Source organism: Heptranchias perlo, chromosome 33 (assembly GCF_035084215.1).
Source record: "Heptranchias perlo isolate sHepPer1 chromosome 33, sHepPer1.hap1, whole genome shotgun sequence".
Lineage (NCBI taxonomy): Eukaryota > Metazoa > Chordata > Chondrichthyes > Hexanchiformes > Hexanchidae > Heptranchias > Heptranchias perlo.
In genome coordinates this window covers 24878439-24901165 of record NC_090357.1, presented here as the reverse complement: position 1 = coordinate 24901165, position 22727 = coordinate 24878439, and the positions used below count along the sequence as shown (strand labels likewise).

Sequence of the window (22727 nt, the reverse complement as noted above, 5' to 3'; positions counted from 1 at the left end):
GCGGTGACCCGCCTTCCCATGGCCAATCGGAAAGCGAAAAGACTCTTCATTACCCAACTGGATGAATCTTGACCACTAGTCAAACAGCCTTTTTTCCCCCCCATCTCCAATAATTTCATAACTAAAACAAAAGTGTTCAAAGAAAATTAAAAAAAAACAATTTTTTTAATGCCCCGATGATTTTTCTTCTTGTTCGCAGCAGTGTCTTGGAGATTAATCTTTAATTCCTGGAGACTCCAGGACAATCCTAGAGGGTTGGCAACCCCAATCGGGCTACTAGGCCCAAGTTACCTTAGCTCAGCCTGTTCAGGATTGGAATACTTTATAAACTCACCTTTTCATTGTCTTGCTCCTCCACATCAAACAAAAAAGGGAAGTGCCTGGGGGTGCAGTGTGCCTTTACTTACGTACACTGCACAACACCTTGTTACTTTACTATATTGTGGAATCCAGATTTAATCACCTAGTCCAAAAACAATTTACACCTGGACTGAACAAGACAACAACCCAAAACCAAGACTAATTTGACTATCTAAGCAGGCTGTGCAGGATTGACGTACACAAGAAATAAAAACCTAATCCATTCACCACATTACATTTTTGAAAAAAAAATATCAAATCCATCTCACCATTGTTCCAAACATTTAAAAACAGAAGAATACATGGAGGAATGACATATTTGTTTTGAAGAACCTGTTACTCAAAACAAAACAAATAAGTTACTCAAAAATAATTTAGAAAAATAATCCTCGCTACCGGGTAGAGTTGCCAACTCGGGTTTGACCTATATCTGGAGGTTTCATCACATAACCTCCCACCTCCAACCGCCCCGCCAAACAGCCTTTTTCTCCATCTCCGATATTTTTATAACTAATAAAAAAAATGACAAAACACTTTTTATTGCCCGTATGATTTTTCTCCTGGAGTTGCTCCCAGCAGTAACTTGAAGATTAAGTTTCAATTCCTGGAGACTCCAGGGCAATCCTGGAGGGTTGGCAACCCTACTACCAGGACGGCTGGTCTCCCCCCTTGAATCCCATTGTTCACTTGTTCCCCTTGCTGCGGATTTGAAGCTCAAGCTCGAGCTCCAGTTACAAACTCTGAAATCCCATGCGAGGAGCCAACAGGTGAAATGGGGGTGTAAGGTCAGAGGTTGTTGTTGAGGTTTCATTGCCGAGAGGTGTGCTGGGAGAGCGGGAATGCAGCTGTGCGCCTCGCTACACCCCTTTCTCTCCTAGCCCGACATGAACGGGGGTGGTTGGAGCTCACAATGTAAAATCAGGGCGTGTTATTTACACAGAGTAAGGTCCCTAGGTTTCACGCACCTTTACTGACTGCTCCTCTCTCGCCACTGCTCCCACATGCCATATTGTTGCTGCTGCTCCCGGCTCTGCAGGAAATGCTTGGACCCATGCCCAACGCACCCCAATCCCCCTATACCCCCCACCCTAGCCCTAATCTCACGATACCATTCTCTAGTTCTCCCCCCCAGTCCCCGCCACCCCCTCTCGCTCCCCTCATCCCTGTCGCCCCACCCCCTTGTTCCCGTCACCATCACATCCCACCCCCTTGTCCCCTTCACTCGAGCTCCAATCTCCCAACTCCCCCCACCCCCCCCCACCCCCCAAGTCCTGATCTCCAGACTCCCCCTTTACCAAGGACTCAGTACAAGAAATATCAAGGAACAACACAAAGCAAAATCAATCAGGAGATGGGAGATGTGGGGAATTTGTGAGGGTGGCTTGGAGGATATTGGGGTGGCATGGTGCTCTGAAATCAAGGCGGCGGGAAAGGATTGACAGAGGCCCTGGAAATTAGGACCCCTCCCCGATTAAATAGGGGCAGTCAAGATAAGCTGTGAATTGATAAAACAGAAATAGTACAAAAGGTAAAGAGTTAAAATAAATGTAATTATTTAAGGGGGCAGGGAGAGTATCTTTTTGCCCCTCTATGTACTTCTCAAGTGGAATACTCTCCACTTGCCTGGATGAGTGCAGCTCCAATAACACTCAAGAAGCTCGACACCATCCAAGACAAGGCAGCCCGCTTGATTGGTACCCCATCCACCACCGGCGCACCGTGGCTGCCGTGTGTACCATTAACAGGATGCACTGCAGCAACTCGCCAAGGCTTCTTCGACAGCACCTCCCAAACCCACGACCTCTACCACCTAGAAGGACAAGGGCAGCAGGCACATGGGAACAACACCACCTGCACGTTCCCCTCCAAGTCGCACACCATCCCGACTTGGAAATATATCGCCGTTCCTTCATCGTCGCTGGGTCAAAATCCTGGAACTCCCTTCCTAACAGCACTGTGGAAGAACCGTTACCACATGGACTGCAACGGTTCCCAGCGGCGGCTCACCACCACCTTCTCAAGGGCAATAAATGCTGGCCTCACCAGTGACGGCCACATCCCATGAACAAATTTTTAAAAAGCACCCCGTTTTAATTAGATAGTCCCGAAACAGCACCTTTGAGGCCACTGCCTTTGGTCTCACACCCGCTCCCTGACCAGTGTCTCAGGCTGAACCAAAGAATTTTCAACCTCAGCGTCCTACTTGACCCTGCGCTGAGCTACTGGGAACCCCCTATCCTTGCCATCACCCAGACCGCCTATTTCCACCTCTGCAATATCGGCCAGCTCTACCTCAGCCCATCTGTTGCTGAAACCCTTATCCATTCTTTTATCACCTCCACACTCGACTATTCCAATGCTCTCCTGGCCGGCCGGTCTCCCATCTTCCACCCCCCTCCCCTATTAACATAAGCACATCCAAAACTCTGCTGCACCTTCCTTAATTGCAGCAAGTTCTGTTCACCCGTTGGCAGCCATGCCTGCAGCTCTCTAAGCCCTAAACTCTGGAAAACCCTGCAATCTTTCCACCTTTAAAACCCTCCTTGACCAAGCTTTTGTCCTGTCACCTGCCTTGGTATCTCCTTCATTCCCTCCGTGTCACATTTTGTCTGGTTAAGCTCCCCAGGAATGTTTGTAATTTCACACCGGGAAAAGTGTAGCAGGGAAACGAATGAAGATTCACTGGACAGAAATCCGATGCACTTTAAAAACAATACTCACATTTACAATCAATTCAACACGATTTTCTTATTTACCGTGTGAATGAAGTGCACTGTGGCTGAAAATTTTCTAATAAACAATTTGATTAAATATTTTTTTAAAAAACGCTAAACGAGATGCCGAGCCGCATCGGAAAACTAATTTTAAAGAAGAACACGGTGCCAACCAACACATGGCACAAAACTAGCAAAGTATCAATTCAATAACAAGCCGATCAGAAAATACTAATTAAAAAACGTCCCAACCTCCACCAGACTTTGCGATAAATTATTTAATTAAATCTCATTTCTTATTCGACGGGTTGCATTGCGTCTCACAGCCCAATGAACACACCGGAACGCTTCAAAATTAACACACGAGAAAGTTACAACTACCTTTAAAATGTATCCAAGAAGGGAGAAGGGGTCCCTTACCTCTCTCAATCGCTACCGCTCGATCCCTTCCTCGTCCTGGACACTTCCTGTTTTTTTTAAATTAAGAGGCGCGGTTATAACCCCTCTTTACTAAATGAAGACACCGTGTGAAAGCAACTGCACCAGTGTTTTTTTTTAAAAACACCAAACTTCCCTCATCTGAAAAATACACGAGGTCCACAGTAGCAGCAGATGAGATTTTAGAACCAACATCTGCAGATCGTCTTCACTTTTCCATCAAGCACAATCCGTGTCCAAGGTATGTTTCACTTATTAAATGATTGTAAACAATTTTACAACACCAAGTTATAGTCCAGCAATTTTATTTTAAATTCACAAGCTTTCGGAGATTTTCTCCTTCCTCAGGTAAATGTTTCAAGATCTAAATTAAATGATGTGTCACCATCCCACTTTCTCCCCTCCTCTCCTGAAGGTACCGACGTTGGGACACACAGATTACCCCGCCCCCTTGAGTTGATGGATCTGATTGTCTTTCACCAAGTAGTAAATTCAAAGGCACTTACCGTATTTTAACAGTTAATGAGATTAGATGTGGTCTCTTTACACAGTAGGAAGTCAATTGCTGGGCAAGGACATGTCTCGACTTGTTCGTTCTCAGGAACTTTCTATGATTTTATATCAGTATTGACTTCCCTTTGATAGGGTGGTTATTCAACCCTATCAGTCTTCACACTTTCCTGTACCCTCATCCATGTCTCAACATACTTCATTTTTTAAAATTATATTGCTCCCTTTCTTCTTTTAAATACTTAACACAACAAACAAAATAATTAATACAATTATTTAAAAACATGTGAAATTGGATGGGTAAAACCCACAACTGCATTTAAGGCTTCTGTCTGAAAGTTTCTTTTTGAAACATTGTGGGGCCCAATTTTGGTCATCCCCAGTTAGTGTGAGGCACAATGTCATGTTGATTGACAAACCAGATATATGATGTAATGCACTATCTTCCTCTTTTCGAATACGCTATGTCCGTTCTCCGAGTTCTATCAATCGACCTTTAGAGAGCAGTTAGGGGATTCTTCGTCCAGGGTGAAGCCACCTGTTAGTGATGAGCTCTACAGCACACCACAGCTGAATAGCCATTCCTGGAACAGCAAAAGGTATCTGGGGCTTTCCAGACGCCCTCATTCCCACTAACCAATGTCCTTGTTTAGTTCACAAACTTATAACATTGTATATCCTCTTCCAAAAAGTCTATCAAGTTCACTTTGAATATTTTCATCAGTCTTTCATCAACAGATAGCGATAGCATTGTCACTGTTACAGGAATCATCCTTAAAATAATGTCATTTCACTTGTGTCTTCCCGGCATAACGCATCAATCAGAGTCTTTGCACCATATTCCCATCTAATTTCCAGATTTACTTTAATAAAATTTGGGATCCAATTATTTACTAGTACCATTTAACCCCTTTTTGAATCAGATTTAAGTAAACGGAAAATCTTCATACACAATTGCCTTTGAGAACAGTTGTTCCTTTTTAAAAACTGTTTAACCATTACAGAAAGCTTCCGTTGGTAAAAGAAAACCATTGGGTAAATGTATAGATCAAGAATATAATACATCATTATACAATATAGTGTCTGAGTTAATGACTTCCAGTCAATTTTTACTCTCTATTCCCGGGCAGGTCGTTCCCATATCCCGAACAATCACATTCTGTTTAGTTGCATCTTTTTCCTCAATCGAAATTGTGAGATGTTGCACCAAAGCCGCACTTTTGCTGTTGTCAGACAGCCTATTCCTTCCTCGTTACGGTCCGCATTGCGTTGCCAAGATGAGGATGACAACCGCCTCCATGGTGTACATGCAACAAAGAAAGATCAAACGTTATATCTGTCCTTAATTGACAATTTCACATTGGTTCCTCCAAATTTATCCATAATCTCGTATGGACCTTCCCAGTTAACCTCCTCCTCAGTGAAGGTCATAGTTTTCAAAGAGAGAAAGTCTGTAAATTGTATATCAGCATTTTCTTTACCATATTCATTCCTCTGCTTCTTAGCAATGGTTTTCTGCATACCGCTACTGACCACTGGCCTCAGCATTATCCAAAAGGATGTAGACTGTGGGCTTCATTGGGAGATTCTCCACTGAATCTGAAACTGGTTCTATTCTTTGTTTGTTTGGCGCAGTTTTTCTTTTGACAAGCCCACTTTCACGTGGTTTAGTTTCCATTGATAGAAGCACTGGTTCTTGCTTTTTGATTACAGTTTGAACAGATTCAGTGTGCTCTTTGGTGTGAGCACTGCAAAACCGGCATGCATCCTTACTAGTCAAGGCATGGGACCGCTGCAGTGCCCGGACCTTATTTAGCACTTGGGTTGGGTCCCCTATCCCTTCATACTGAGGTATATGTGCTCTAAGTGCACATAGCTCTGTGAAGGTCAGGTCTCTATTGACCTTAAGAAAGTCTTGCTACAGTTGTACAGGGTTTTGGTGAGACCACGGGGTCGATGTTAGCACCCGCCATCAGGTGCATTCCTGGCCGGGGGGGGGGGGCTCCGAAAATCGGGGATTCCCGGGTGGGTCGGGAGCCCGGCTCCAACCCGCCCACTTACGGGTTTCCCACAGACGCGCTGACGTGTGCACGCAGCCCCCGCATGTGGGACTCCCGCCGGCAATTAAAGCCGGCGGGGTGCCACTTAAGCTATTTATTTAGGTATTTCAGGTCATTTAGAGACCTGATTAAGGAGATATTTTACATGTGGTGGGATTTTGCAAACAACTGGGACTGTTTCCCGTAATGGGGGTAACACTCCCAGTTCAAATGGACGTGTTGCAGCCATCAGCCTGTGGCAGCTGCAAAGGTACATTTGACAGGTGGCGGGGGGGCGGGGAGACCCTCACTCATTGCAGGAGGCCACTCTGTCACATTGGACAAAGTTTGGCCTCCACCACCCTCCTCCTAACAATGAAGTTCACCAACTTGCACACTTATCCCGGGGTCCAGAGACATGTACCTACCTTGCGGACCCCCTCAGATGTACATCTTCCGGATGGGGGCCGCCGTAGCTGCAGTCATGACCTCCTCGGAGGGCGAACAGCATCACCAGCCTTGCTGGCCACGCCGTCCACCTCTGACACGTGGAGCTCCACAACACAGTGCTGTGACACATCCACCTGCACAGCAGGAGGGAGGGCAACCGCAGAGAGAGATGCGTCGCAGAGGGCACTACCCTCGCCACAGGGTCCACAGACCAAGGCTCAGCTTCCTGGACCTCTCTGAGCAGCAGTGCACACGGAGGCTCAGAGTCACTCGACATGTAGTCGTGGACATGCCGAGCTGCTCCCGGTTGGCCCGAGCACCATCTTCTTACCTGTCGCTGTCAAAGTCACCACTGCCCTCAACAACTTCTCCTCCGCATCCTTGCAGGGTGCCACCGAGGACATCGCCGACGTCTCTCAGTCATCTGCACAAAAGAGCCCTGCAAATACACCTACACCCACTCTGCAGTGACACAATGGGTGGCATCAGGTGTGGGTCTTCATTGTGATCCTCAGGAAAGGGCATTATTGCACAAACCAGACAAGATCCGCAAAGACGTGGCAGTTGTGGTGCCAATATAATATTTGATGTGAGTTGCTCAGAAATTCAATATAAGTAAAAACCATGACAAACCCTCAAACACTCTTGTGCATCCCCTTCATGCTCACGACACGTTTGCCTTACGCTGCCTACTGCACATATGTGATGCATGCCCTGTGGCTGCAGCACAGGTAGTGGCAGGTTGAGTGAGGCTGACCGTGAAAGAGATGCATGAGAGGGTGAGTATGAGACAGATCCATGAAATTGTATGAGGATTGGGTTGAGTGGTAGTGGCGGGATGAGTACTGGCGAGGTGAGTAAGAGCAGGTAAGATGAGGATGAGGTTTGAGTGGGTGTGAGGGGTGATGTGACAGGGTAGTGTTGGCAGTGCAAAAGGAGATGTGGGTTGGGGGCGGTGATGTGTCAGATGGAGTGTAGGGGAATGAGTAAGTGTACTCACTTTGGCTGACCTACTGAGGTCATTGGAGCGCCTCCTGCACTGTATGCAGGTGGGTGTTATATTGGTGGTGCAGGTGACCTCCTCTGCCACCTCGAGCCAGGCCTTCTTGGTGGCAGAGGCAGGCCGTTTCCTCCCGCCCGCTGGGGTGAAGATCTCTGTCCTCCCCCTCCTCCTCACCCCATCCAATGATACCTGGAGTGAGGCATCATTAAACCTGGGAGCAGCCATCCCCCTGGGCTGCTCCATGCTGTAATTTTTCCTATTTCTTGCAGCATCAGTCAGTGGAGGACTGCCCCTTTAAATAGAGTTCCTCCAGCTGACAGACCTTACTGCGCATGCGCAGCCCGCCCGACGCGCAGATCAGCAGCGGGGAACCCGGAAGATCAGGTAAGTGGCTCCAATTAGCCTGCGATTCCGTGCGGAGCACCCCGATTTCACCGGGCGCGTTACCCACGCGCCCAGTCGACCCCCCCCACTGCGAACCCGCCGCCCTGCTAATATCGGGCCCCAAGTCTCCCACAATTTAACTCAAGCTGACTTCTCGGGGAGCTGGCAAGTGAAGAGAGTGGAGGTGGGGCCATTTTGTGATGCTCTGATATGGTTTGAGACTGGTGTAGGGGTTATTAGCATTGGGATATGAAAGGGTTTGTGTCTTGTTTAAGCCTGTGTGGCAAGTGGCTTAGCTGATATAAGCCAACTCGGCACAGACTGGGAGCCAACCCTATATGGCTCAGTCTTGTACTGGGCAGTGCCTCTATCCACAAGGTCATTGAGAGGTGCCCTTCCCTAATAGGTTATTAATACTATTCCCATTAGTGATCATTTGAAGTGCCTAGAGCCAGTACGTGTCACTCATCAGGAATGGGAGTCATTGATTTTGTTGAATCTGTTTTCATTATATCGCTTATAAAAATATTTCATAAATGTTTCTTCTTAAATTTCTCCGGTTCTGGTTGTGGTCGGCTGGGTGTTTGATCAGATGCAAAGAGTATGTCGATACATTAGGTATCTCTAGTACATCACTGACAGCAACCAAGAATGTCACATCTAAGATGGCCAATGTTGACAGCTCTGATTCAACCTCTGGTTGACCCAGAACATTCAAGCATCATTCTGCATGTTCACTAGTTGCCCTTTTCCAGGCTGAAAACCTGTTCCTTGGAAAGTTGCATTAGTTTTAAATACTCTATGATTACTGTACAAAGGATCTTGCCAGAGTGACAGATAAAGAGGTGATTTGTGGAAGCAAATCCTTCCGATCATTAACGCACATCAGAGCCTCCCTGTATTCCATCTGTGTTCTCGTAGGAAGCTGTAGAGAGGTGCCACAAGCCATTCTTGTACTGTGTAGCCCTTGTTTCCCAGCAGCCAGCCATCAAACCTTTGTTCCCCCCCCCCAATTGGATGCAGGATGATGGATTGGCTCATCATGTGGGAGTCTTGCGAGCTTAAATGTTTTGTTGTATGATTTACAAGCACTCCTGAGATTTGATTAAAAGAAATATCATTCCAGGAAGCAATTGTTTAACCTATGTTTTTGTTTCATTTTAAACATAATGAGTTGTGTCCCACACAATTCTCCATCTGCAACAGCAGGAAGGGCAGCTTGCTAACAATCCTGTGCCCCGAGAATGTTGGGTCTCAAGTCAGTCACTGGCTTTTGTGAATGGTCTGGTGTGGCTCATCTCACTGCTCACCCTTCACCGGGTAATGGCCTCTGACCATCCTTTTTAGAAAGGAGAAAGAACTTGCATTTATATAGCGCCTTTCGAAATTGCAGGATGTCCCAAAGCACTTCATAGCCAATTTTGAATTGTAGTCACTGTTGTAATGCAGGCAAATGCAGCAGCTAATTTGTACACAGCAAGGTCCCGTAAACAGCAATGAGATTAATGATGTTGGTTGAGGGATAAATGATATTCTTCAAAAAATGGCAAGGGATCTTTTACATCCGCCTGAGAGGGCAGATGGGCCTTTGGTTTAACGTCTCATACAAAAAGCAGCACCTCCGAGAGTGTAGCACCCCCTCAGTGCTCAAGCTTGAACCCACGACCTTCTGACTCAGAGGTAAGAGTGCTTCCATTGGGCCAAGGATAATATGTGCTGAAAGGACCACTGCTGCCTCACATCCTGATGTTGCTGGTCTGTAGGGGATGTGATAACGTGCTGAGGGTTTCGAAACACTGCTTCAGTCACCTGCAGTATGGAGATCTCTGTTTTATATCAATTAGTGTTAATTGTATTCAGGTAGTGTGTATCAATTGGGGTCTCTTGTATCCTTACATAAGAGAGCTTATCTAGGGTGTGGTGGGTGTAATGTGGAGCTCTGTGACTAAAGGCTTGGAAGCAACTGAAGATCAGGCTCTAGTATTCTATCCCTCACCACCTGGGCTATCCAGCTTATAACATCTAGTGCTTGCCTGGAAACTCCCTGTGACATAAAAATTCAGGATGACAGTCACTGTCACTTCCACAGGGAGTACGGTGCTCGCTCTTGGTCACTGGAGATTAGCACAACTCAGTCGCCGCTTCCTGGGGCAGTCTTGATCTGATTCAGCATTGGTCTGAGCCTGAGATGCCTTCCGCAAGGCCAGTACACCCTCTCTCTGGGGCAGTTTGTCAGGTGGGTGGTTATTCTGCAATAGAGATGGTGCTTCAGGGCACCTCACTGATGCTTCAGCTGATCAGTTATTTAAATAACTCCAGCTTTTCAGCTGAGTTCAATGTGCCCTGATCGTGAAAACATCACAGTTTCCTACTGTGTTTCAACTAACAAGTCCTTAATTTGCCAAACCAAACTTGAAGCTGGTTTCTGGAAGAAGTTTTCCTAAACGTTTAATTAAAGGTTGGAAAACTTTGAGAAGCAGAGAATCTGACAAAACCGCTGGTTTCATATTATTTCTTGGTTTCTGCCAGTTTTAATGTCCATCTCCATCATCACTGCCACTAAATGTCAGTGGACAACAACTCCTATAGAAAAAACACAATGGACTAAAGAAGCTAAATTAGAAAGGTGCGTTCAGATAGAATCATGGAATTTTACAGCAGTTCCCGTCCAATGTTTGCGGTCACATAATTGAAAGGATAAAATACACCAATACCCTTTGCATTTGAGCACATTAACATAATTTTTGTTGTACATAGTAATCTTGTAGTCAGTCACTTTGGCTGAACTTCCTGCTTTTTCATAGTCATTGAAGGAAACATCTGTGCATTAACACCAACAACCCTCCAAAGCAGGGTGTGTACTATAATATGAATAAATATTTATTGGATGCAGCACATATAAAGATAAAACTGGTGCATATATAATATGCTAGCTGATCTCTTGTGGTGTTGCTCATGGGTAGTCTGTGATCTGAACCATAGTTATAATTTTTACCTTTTCAGATGGAGATTAACCTTTAAGGCCGCTGCCTAATAATTCCGTGTGGGAATACAGGTAATTGACCTGAGGCCAATTAGAAGACGGTTGTAGCTCCTTAGCAATTTTTAAGCTCCAGATAAGAGCAATCCAGCCTTAAATAACTGATTTTTGTTTGCTTTCTCTTTTAACATTTTTTTTTGCATCTGTACTGAAGTGTGATGTCTGGAGTGTGATGGTCGTGGGGTAGATGAAAGATTTTATGGCCCAGATCTTCCGCTTTTGTGGAAGTGGGGCAGACCTGGTGCCATGCAGATTGCACCCTGAACCCGGCCAATCATCTAGCCTCAGGGTCATTTATGTATCTTTGACAGGCTGAGTTTGTTAGTCCTGGGGCCAGAGATCGGATGTGGCAGGCATAGTAGTGGTAGTCGCCCAGGAGCTGCCGAGAAAACGGGGAAGAGCAGAGGAATGGGACTAACTGGGCTGCTCTTACCAAGAGCCGGCACGGGCTTAATGGGCCGAATGGCCTCCTTCTGTGCTGTAACAATTCTATGATTCTAACTTAATTTGTTTTTACATTTTAAGTTTTGCCTCTATAGCCTGTGCAGTTGATCATTCAGAGATTGAATGCATAAGCTTCTCAGTATTTAAACCTCAATCCCCTTACACCGCCAGAGACAAACAGACATTCTTGGCATCCAACGTTGCTATAGGTTGCTAAAAACCTTTCCAAATGTTGGGCTAATTTACAGACAGCACAGAGGTGCCACCATCCCTACACTGGAGTAGGCCTCTGTGGCAAAACTCCACCCTTACCCTAGCCCGACTCCCCCTGTGAAGGCTGGGGAGTCCACCTCCGCTATTGCAATGACTGATTTCAATCTTCAGTTGAAATTCTATTCTAATTCATTGTCTGGTTTGTAATCATCACTTTTTAAAAAATATATAAGCAGAAGTAATGTTGTGAGCAGAAACACACTTTGAATTTTCCACTGAGAAATTTGTATGCAATTCAAACATAAATAAAAGCTTCAACAGACCTGTGATCAGGACAGTCATATTTCTAGTCTTTTTTATTCATACTCATGGCATTTTCGTACATGCAGATACACACGCAGTGGCCTAGATATTTGTTGATGCTGCGCCCGTTTTTGAGGCGTAAAATGAGCACCTATACATCCAATATAGCGGGTGGTGAATGCTTGCACATTCTGTGCCGGAAGTCCGTGCCTGCCATATTGGTAATGGCTAAAGTATAGGCGTCCAGGGTCCGGGCCTGATCCAGGCATTAGACTCTATATGTGCAGATGGGGCCTAATGCCTGTTTCGGGACCCATTCCCAAAAATGGGCTACCCTGAACGCTGCAAGCAGGTTAACCAAGTCTAAATAACCAAGTCAGATGAAAATGAATTCTTCAGCCTTTATCCATTGGTATTCTTTGTCAAATATAGCCAAGATACAATCATTTGGCTAAGATTGTTATGTCTCTACTGTTGTCAGTCTTCTGCTTTCCAACTGAGATCGATGAGGAGAGATTTTTTGCTAAAAGACGCACTTTGAATTAAATATAAAATCCAAATGTTCACACATTAATCAGGTACAGACTATTCTTACTGTTTAATGTTATTGTACTATTGCGGGTGGGGTGGTGGGGGGGAATGGGAGGGGCTCTTGTGATGGTATTGTGTATAGCTGGAGGTGGAAACAACACCTCATTTATTGTATAGTGTAGCCACCAAAGACAACCAAATACGGGTGTCCTTTTAACACCGGGAGCTCCTCCCTTCATTAATCGCACTCTTTTTGTAATTTAAGAACCCTTGTTGCCCTGGTATTTACACTTTTGTTTTAATAATAAACATCACTTAGTGCCAAATAGTTGCAGGATAATCTTAAGGCTGCTGTCAGCAAGTGGTAAAACTTAGACCTGTACAAGTCATAATAAGGCCTGGGGCCTGCTAATGACCTACCTTTCTTTACTTGAAAGAAAAGAAAGACTTGCATTTATATAGCGCTTTTCATGACCTCAGGATGTCCCAAAGCATTTTACAGCCAATTAAGTACTTTTTGAAGTGTAGTGACTGTTGTAATGTAGGAAACGTGGCAGCCAATTTGTTCACAGCAAGGCCCCACAATCTGTTTTAGTGATGTTGGTTGGGGGATAAATATTGTCCAGGACACCAGGGAGAACTCCCCTGCTCTTCTTCGAAATAGTGCCATGTGATCTTTTACATCCACCTGTCTCGGTTTAACGTCTCATCCGAAGGACGGTACCTCTGACAGTGCAGCACTCCCTCGGTAGATTTTGTGCTCAAGTCTCTGACGTGGAACTTGAACCCGGATTTCACTTGTGCCCACAGTAGGCCGGCTGTTTGATGTGCTTTGCTTCCCCATCACGAAACGCAGCGTAATGTGGAACAAATGAACCTTTATTTTAAAATATTTTTGTTTTGTTGTCTACTTTTACCCTTTAGACGTTTGCGGAGAGGCCTTTGAAATCTGGATTGGCTGATTCAAAAACCAGGTGACTGATGTGGGAGGAAAAAGAAAACCATTGTCAAAAGAGAGAAAATAATCAGATGGGTTGGCTTCATAATCGATGTGTGAGAGTGGCCCTCGAGCAAGTCCTTGCTCTGGATTCTGGACCTCAACAAAAAGTTAGTGAGTACCCTGACTTAGAAAAATGGGTAGACGATGACCCTAAAAATGATTGAATGCTGGGAGCTCTATACTGGGGCAATGTTCCCCATGGTTGAAGGCCTGAATTGCCTTTGAGAAATAGAATCATTGAATTGGACAACAGGGCCAGCTGCTGAGGAAAAATGAAACGAGACAGTCTGTTCCCTTCTCCAAAAAAAAAAGGGCATTTGGTCTCAGTGCCCCCTGTGCTTAGGACAAAGTCGGTCAGGAGGCCAGCTCCTGAGCATCACCCAGTGACCCACTGCTGGAGAGTGCTGGTATACTTTCATCGGCTGAGGACAGTCGCTGGCTCTCTCCTCTCCTCCTCCTCTGATTCAAGCTGCAGTGCGGGTTTTGGTATCATCCATGCCCCAGTTGCTCCCTGATACTTTTCCGTGTTTCACCAGGACTTTAAGACCCGGGGGTGGGGGGGGGTGGTGGGTGAAATTGGTCGATGCCAGTAGCGGGAAACAGGCTCGTAGCGAATCGGCAGCCTGTTTCACACCGCGCCCGATTGTAAGTTGTTGTTGCGCCCAGATTTCTTTTCCGTTGAAGTCGACGGGGCTCTCGATTCACTTCGAGCCTGTTTCCCGCTCCTGGCGTGGCCCAATTTCACGCCCCCCCCCCCCCCCCCCCCAAACATGTTGTAATGTTTACGTTCTATCCCACTTGGCAGATTGTTCCAAACATTCCTCACTCTCTGAGTAGAGAATTCTCTCCTAATATACCTCCTTTAAATTTGCTTTTCACCAATTCAAATTAAGCCTGCTTCCCTCTCTTAAAGAAAGAATTTGCATTTATATAGTGCCTTTTGTGCTGTTTTTAGGGTTCTAAAGGGACCAGATAATATAGACCATGACAAGCTAGTTCACTTTATCCAGGATGTGGAGATGCCGGTGATGGACTGGGGTTGACAATTGTAAACAATTTTACAACACCAAGTTATAGTCCAACAATTTTATTTTAAAATTCACAAGCTTTCGGAGGCTTCCTCCTTCCTCATTCACCTGAGGAAGGAGGAAGCCTCTGAAAGCTTGTGAATTTTAAAATAAAATTGTTGGACTATAACTTGGTGTTGTAAAATTGTTTACACTTTATCCAGAGCAGTGGAAATCAAAGGACATTGCCTGCATTTGAAAGGGGGCGAATTCAAAACTAATTTGCGGGAACATTGGCCTTGATATTAACCCCACTACGATGGGCAGGAGGAGGGCGGTGGGGAGGGGGTTAAACTCTAAAAGTCGGAGAATGTGTCTCCAACCCGACATGTCCGTGCCCGTTGCCATTTTTACAGTGGTGGGTTTCAGGCGAGTGTCCTGTCTTGTAGAGGCAGGATACTTCATTATCATATGGGAGCGCAATTGGGAGCCTGATTTAAATTTATCAGTTCCCGGACGGGTTTCCCAGGGCTCGGGAAATCCAGCAGCGAAAGGGAGGCTGGAACTGTCAGCTCCAGAAGGTAAGTGCCTTTTATAGCATTCCTTGTGGGCCAGGAGGAGCAGGAGTGCTGACCCCGGCCCCTCGGGCAAACCTTCGGCCCACGTTCTGCCGATTGAGGCCTCTCTCTAGTCCCTGCTACGATCGTCTGAACCCCCACCCCCACACCCCCCCCCCCCCATTGCCCCCTGATTTGCAGCCTGCCCCGCGATCCCAATTGCTGTGGACTGTCCACCAAGGGTCCCTGGCTGCGGCCTCCTGCCACTGGTTTTCTCTCCTGGCTGCCAGGGGAAAATGGAACAAAAAAATGATGATGAGGTCATGCTGTTAAATTTGGCAGGACCTCTGCATCCCCAGTCTTGTCGGGTTTCTCCGTCCCCTCCCCGCCTCCCTATAAATATTGCGGTGATTATTTCAATGAGCGAGTGGTCAATCTATGGAACAAGCTCCCTAGGGAGGTGGTGAAAGCAGTTTTTAATTCATTCAAATGCAAATTTGATCGATTTCTTTCAGAAAATAATATTTTGGGCTGCAGTATATGAGTAATTTGAGAGATGACGTACCCTCTTGGGAGAAAACTGTAATTCTACCACTGGGTACTTACTCATGTCATGCCTGTGTCTGTTGTAAACTAATTGATAGAGATTTATTGCCATTATTAGTCAACAACTCCATTATCATTGTATCATGCGACTAGGTGGACCTTGGTCTTTTTTTGTCTAGCAATTCCAGTGTCCTCGGGACATCCCAAAACCCTTCACAGCCAATCAATTATTTTGAAGTGCAGTCACTGTTGTTATGTCAGCAAGTGTAGCAGCCAATTTGTGCACAGCAAGGTTCCACAAACCGCAAATGAGATAGATAAGCAATTAATCTATTTTTGGTAGCGTTGGATGAGGGATAAATGTTGGCCAGGACACTGGAAGAATTCTGTTGCACTCCTTCAAATAGTGCCATGGGACCTTTTACATTGAGCAGAACAGGTAGACAGTTTAACACCTCATCTGAAAGACAGCACATCCTATAATACAGCACTCCCTCAGTACTGCACTGATGTGTCAGCCTAGATTTTATTCTCTGGTTGCTGGACTGAGGCTTTAACCCATGACCTTAGAAAGGAGCAGGCTATCATTCAGCCAAGCTAACACTTATTTTGAAGTAATATTCTGGGTGTATCTGTCTATATAATTTAATATTTGAATCGGGTACACGCCTAAACGCCCAACATGAGCTCCTAATTCACGAATCTCTGCTCCAGGAGAGCTAAAGATGAACATTTATTCTCAGATCTGGCGTACTGGGTTTTTAAGTTTGTTCTCAGGATGTGAGTGGCACTGGTAAAGCCACATTTACAGCCTGGCCCTAGTTACTCTGGGAACAGCTGCCTTATGGGGGTGGACATATGAGGAGAGGTTGAGTAGATTGGGACTCTACTCATTGGAGTTCAGAAGAATGAGAGGCGATCTTATTGAAACATATAAGATTGTGAAGGGGCTTGATCGGGTGGATGCGGTAAGGATGTTCCCAAGGATGGGTGAAACTAGAACTAGGGGGCATAATCTTAGAATAAGGGGCTGCTCTTTCAAAACTGAGATGAGGAGAAACTTCTTCACTCAGAGGGTAGTAGGTCTGTGGAATTTGCTGCCCCAGGAAGCTGTGGAAGCTACATCATTAAATAAATTTAAAACAGAAATAGACAGTTTCCTAGAAGTAAAGGGAATTAGGGGTTACGGGGAGCGGGCAGGAAATTGGACATGAATTTAGATTTGAGGTTAGGATCAGATCAGCCATGATCTTGTTGAATGGCGGAGCAGGCTCGAGGGGCCGATTGGCCTATTCCTGCTCCTATTTCTTATGTTCTTATGTTCTTATGGAATTGTTATTTGTAATTGTTTATCAGAGCGCAGCAACAGTCAACCACAGACTGCATAGGTTAATGTTTCGGGCAGAACACTTGTTCTTCTGGAAGGATTACGTCTGAAGCTTTAACTTGTCACTTCTCTCCACAGGTACCGAGTGCCTCCAGCATTTTCTGTTTTTGTTTCAGATTTCCAGCCTCTGCATAAACTTGCTTTGAGGATTGGAGATTGAGGGGTGATCCGATCGAGATGTTTAAAATGTTAAAAGGATTGGCTAGGGTAAATATGGGGGAATTATTTCCTCTGGTGGGGGAATCCAGAACAAGGGGGCACAATCTTAAACTTAGAGCTAGGTCACTCTCCCCAGGCCTCACAAGGAAGCCTTCGGCCTCTCCCAGCCCCGATGATGGCCCTGATCCCCCGCCCCCCCCCCCACAATCCCCAGCCCTGATCGTGGCCCGGAGCTTCTGCCTCCCTACTGACTGCTGGGGTTTGTCTCCACGGGTCCCCGCTTTACCTCACCCGCCTGCCGGCCTGGCAGTCAATCTGGCCGGCTGTCGGCCCACAATTATCCAATTGAGGCCTTGCCATTAAGATCGGCAGGGCTTCCACGTCCCCGGCCTTGCCGGGTTCTTCGCCCGCTACCAGGCTCCCCCGCACCCTCCCAACCTCCGCGGTAATATTGGGATCTTCTTCACACAAAGGGTAGTAGAAATCTGGAATTCTCTCCCCCAAAAGGCTGTGGATGCTAGGAAATTGGAGCTTTCAAGACTGAGATCGATAGATTTTTGTTAGGTAAAGGATATGGAGCAAAAATGGGTAAATGGAGTTGAGGTGTAGATCAGCCGTGATCTATCTGAATGGCGGAGCAGGCTTGAGGGTTTGAATAGCCTACTCCTGCTCCTAAGCAGTATTTTGATTGTGGTTTATCAACCACATAATATGGAGTCACGTGTAGACTAGGCCAGGTAAAGATAGTAGTTTTCCTTTCCCGAAGGACGATTAGTGAACCATTTGGGTTTTTACAACAATACCACAACTTTTATGGCCAATTTTACCCCCGGTGCCAGTTCACAAATGACCAGATTTATTAAATGGCTAAATTATAATTTACGTCAGTAAGATTTTAATTTACAACCACTTGGTTGCTAGTCTGGTACCATAATCAGTACACTGCCATAAATGATTCCACTCGAGTGGCCAACTCTGGTTGGACGTATACCTGGAGGTTTCATCACATGATCTCTAGTCTCCAACCCCCTGCCCCCACACTCCCATCATTGGTTGTCCAACATGTCCATCCTTGCAAGCCAACACCTTCCCATACCAAGTGTAAAGTGAACAGACTCTTTGTTACACGATTGGATGATTCTTGACTATTAGTTCAAACAGCCAATTTTCCCATCTCCAATATTTTTACAATTAATAAATGAAAGTGCTCGAAGAAAATGGAAACAACATACAATTCTTTTTAATACCCCGATGATTTTTCTCCCGGTGTTGCGTGCAGCAGTGTCCTGGAGATTAACCTGTAATTCTCGGAGTCTCCAGGCCAATCCTGGAGGATTGGCAACCCTAGATTCCACAACAGAGCGATTGCCATTCAGCTTTGGATAACTTTACACATTGATAATCCTACATTAATTTTCACAAAGGTTTGAATAGGGAAGTCCGAATAGATATTTGATAACATTTATATCCGAACATTCAGTCCTGCAGTCCAGCTGGCCTTTGACTTGCTTTGGATTAGGGAGTGGTCTGTGCATTCCAGGCAAGCATTACAATGCAAGCAGCGGGACTTGCATAAGGCATAGTAAGGAAGTGGTTGCAGTTGAGGCCGCTTCGCTGGATTTGGTCTCGGCCCTCTGTAAGTTAAGGACCCTGAAAGGCTGCGGGTTCTGCCGATCTCCTGCAGCATTGTGACAGGAGAACTGTCATGGAATTGTCATGGTAACCTCTGCAAGACATGCCAGATCATCGACACAGATACCACCATCACACGAGAGGACACCACCCACCAGGTGCACGGTTCATACTCCTGTGACTCGGCCAACGTTGTCTACCTCATACGTTGCAGGAAAGGATGCCCCAGAGCATGGTACATTGGCGAGACCATGCAGACGCTGCGACAACGGATGAACGGACACCGCGCAACAATCGCCAAACAGGAGGGTTCTCTCCCTGTCGGGGAACACTTCAGCAGTCATGGACATTCAGCCACCGACCTTCGGGTAAGCGTACTCCAAGGCGGCCTTCGAGACACACGACAACGCAAAATCGTCGAGCAGAAATTAATAGCCAAGTTCCGCACCCATGAGGACGGCCTCAACCGGGATCTTGGGTTCATGTCACACTACACGTAACCCCACCAGCGAACAAATGTTATCTGTTTTTAATATAACGGGTCATTGACTGTCTTCCTTATCTCTCTCTCTCTTTTTTTTTGGGGGGTTGTATATTCAGTGGCCTTTTAGATGACACCTTTCTGTCTGCTCACTGTGATTGCCTTGGCAACGGGCAGTAATCACCAGGCTTTGTTCTGTGATCTTAAAATGCAAAGGATTCAAAATTGTCTTTTCCACACCACCTGAGGAAGGGGAAAGCCCCCGAAAGCTTGTGGGATTAAAAATAAAATCGTTGGACTATAACTTGGTGTTGTAAAATTGTTTACAATGGAATTTCAGGGCCTAGGTGTTTAGCAGTGGGATTAAAACGTGTTAACTAACTGGCCTTACTTAACACTGTTAGACTTGTGAAATATTGACAATACTAAATGAGCTTAGATATCCACGGCTGAGCGCATGTCTTTGCATGGATTTGATGACATATTCAAGTAAAAGTGAGTGGTTTGGATGACTTTCTGTCACTCTGTTCGCTAAATACCAGTGGCTGATTTGTGTTGTTTTTTTTGTTGCTGGCAGCACATTGGAACATCCACATACCATCTGCTGGGCCTTCACTGAGTAATAAAAGGCTCAAATTGTTTTCACTGCCCTGGACTCTCAGTGCTGGTATCATTGCTTTCCCTCCTGTTTATTGCATCTTGCTGCTGCTGCTTCACTTCTCAGTCTCACGTCACTGTCCCCCCACCCCCCCCCCTCCTATTTAGACAGTTTTCAGCATTAGTTCTTGGAACTCATGACTCATATTCTGCTTGAATTTCCCACAGCCTCAATCTCAACGTCTTGCTGCCTCCTGGTCTCACTTCCTCAGATACTGCAGGCCCAGCTGAAGCCTGTCCAAAACAGTGATCGCTGTTTCAGCTAGTGTTAGTTTCTCAATACTCCTCCTCCCAATACAATTGTGCTGAAACTTTGAAACATTGCCGTAAATTGATCAATTGTTCTATCTGAGGAGGAACTCACAGTGATATGTGATACGTGGTGTCAATAATGTACAGATTGACTCAACATTTCACAGAAAAATCAAACTAAGTGAGATGGTGGGCCTACCTAACTCGTTCATCCCACGGACTCTTGAATTGTAGAGGAGAGGTTGAAAAGAAAGAAGAAAGAACTTGCATTTGTATAGTGCCTTTCACGACTTCAGGACATGCCAAAGTGCTTTACAGCCAATGAAGGACTTTTGAGATATAGACACAGTTGTAATGTAGGAAACGTAGCAGCCAATTTGCACACAGCAAGATCCCACAAATAGCAATGTGCTAATGACCAGATTATCTGTTTTAGTGATGCTGGTTGAGGGATAAATATTGGCCAGGATATCGGGGAGAACTCACCTGCTCGTCTTCAAAATAGTGTCATGGGATCCTTTACGTCCATTTGAGAGGAGCAGATGGGGCCTCAGTTTAATGTCTCATCCAAAAGACAGAACCTCTGACAGCGTAGCTCTCCCTCAGTACTGCACTGGAGTATCAGCCTGGCTTTTGTGCTCAAGTCTCTGGAGTGGGACTATGAACCCCCAACCTTCTGATTCAGAGGTGAGAGTGTTACCACTGAGCCAAGGCTGATTGGTATACTTGCCAACTGCCCCTTCTAAACAAGTGTTTCTGACCTGCCCCGTAAAGCACAGAGACTCGGCTCTTCTGCATGTGTATATGATGTTCCAGCACTTTTGCAGAAGAGGCAACTCGCAAAGTATCCGACAGTGATTTGTAAAGTCCTAAAATGCGTGAACAGTTTGGAGCACCGAGCGAGCAGCACGCGCGGGTGGGAGCCAGAAATCCTGACCAGCCTGCGCTGAACGTGAACGGCTGGCAACTATGCCCACGTGTCCGCTTGCTAAAGAATGGCTGGCGGCACGTGGTAACCCAAAGGAAATTGGCGAATATGAAATAAACATGTGGATATAACTTCGAAACCAACATTTGCAGAGCACCCCTGAGAAGTTAGTGAGTAAATTGCCAAATTTGGTGAAAGAATTACTCTGGTCTCTGCTTAATGAAATGTGCCACGCGTTGAGATACGAGCCCTGATTTTAAAGGTGGGGCGGGAACGGTGTGCGCGAGCCCCAAAGTGGGCGGCGCACCCAGAGAGTCCGGGGACGTGGAGGCCCTGCCCAACTTAACGGCTGGACCTCATTTAAATACAAGTTCCTGAAGTCCTGCCCGACACTCGTCCGGATCCACTACCTGGCCGCCGGGCGGGAGCGGGAATTTGGTAGCAGGAGGCCGCAGCCAGGGACCGGTGGGAACGGTCCCCGGCAGTCAATAGAAGCAGAGGCAGGAAGTGATGGGAGGGGGAGGGGGTTCCATGCAGATCAGGGGGCTGGGGAGGCCCAGGGACTTCCTGTGCGGCCTAGGGGAAGCCTCAAGGAGTTTTGTGTAGGTAATGTTTAAAGACTTACCTCGGCCTATTCTGGCCGGTCATCTCCTCCCACTGTGGTTTCGCTGCTGGGCTGTGGACAGTGCCGATGACGTCATTGGGACATGACTTTTGCACATTAAATAGGCCCCGTGTGTCAATTTGACTCTCAGTTCAATTGTTCGAGACTGATACCATAATAGTTAATAGCCATATGATATTATTTAGCACAAGCAAGAATCAATACATTACAGTAATCAAGCAGTAGTTTACAAAGCACAATTGAGAATTATATTACCCTGTTGTCCTTTGGGTAGAAGCCACAACCTCGTTCCTCGTTCCTTCATGCGCGTACTCTCGTTCTCGTTTGCCTGCCTGATAGTTTCTCTTTTGTCCTCTACATTTAACAAAGACTCAGACTCCCCCAGTTATACCCCAAAAAACCAAACTGCAGCAAAATTACATCCAATCATGTATTTTCCAAAATAGTCCCTTTAATTTATCCAATATAGACGACACACATTTGTTCAGAAGAGACAGTGCCTTATGGCCCCCCCTGACCTCTCCTTATCCTTAGCGCAATGTTCCTCAGTCCCTGCAGCTGATAAATCACCCTATAGGCCTTGAAGGTGACAGGGGTACTGGCTAGTTTCAGCATTCCAGTATGTGTGAAGGAGTGGGAGGTACTGTTATGTTCTTCCCTTAGTTTTCAGCAGCATGATTTTCATGGCTGTTAGTGCCTGCAGCTGCAGTAAGTTAATTTAAAAGCAGTCTATGTTATTGTACAGTAGTTTCAGCTAAAGCCTTGACTAATTAACCCTTTTGAGCCTGGTTTCCTTAAATACCTCAATCTATATTTCCTTACATTCCCCACCTTGAGAAGGAGGAGCCACCTCCTGACTCCTCACTCAATCTTATTACTTACCTTTTTTTTATTCGTTCATGGGATGTGGGCGTCGCTGGCAAGGCCAGCATTTATTGCCCATCACTAATTGCCCTTGAGAAGGTGGTGGTGTGCCGCCTTCTTGAACCGCTGCAGTCCGTGCGGTGAAGGTTCTCCCACAGTGCTGTTAGGTAGGGAGTTCCAGGATTTTGATCCATAATGATGAA

The 22727-nt window shown here is 46.0% G+C and overlaps 1 long non-coding RNA gene across 1 annotated transcript; it reads left to right on the top strand.

Moving 5' to 3' along the window:
• The first annotated feature begins 3475 nt into the window (after positions 1–3475).
• Positions 3476–19738, top strand: LOC137301533 (uncharacterized). The gene is made up of 3 exons (XR_010958307.1): positions 3476–3753; positions 13354–13536; positions 18932–19738. It is a non-coding gene; the product is annotated as an uncharacterized lncRNA (long non-coding RNA).
• The last annotated feature ends 2989 nt before the right edge of the window (positions 19739–22727 follow it).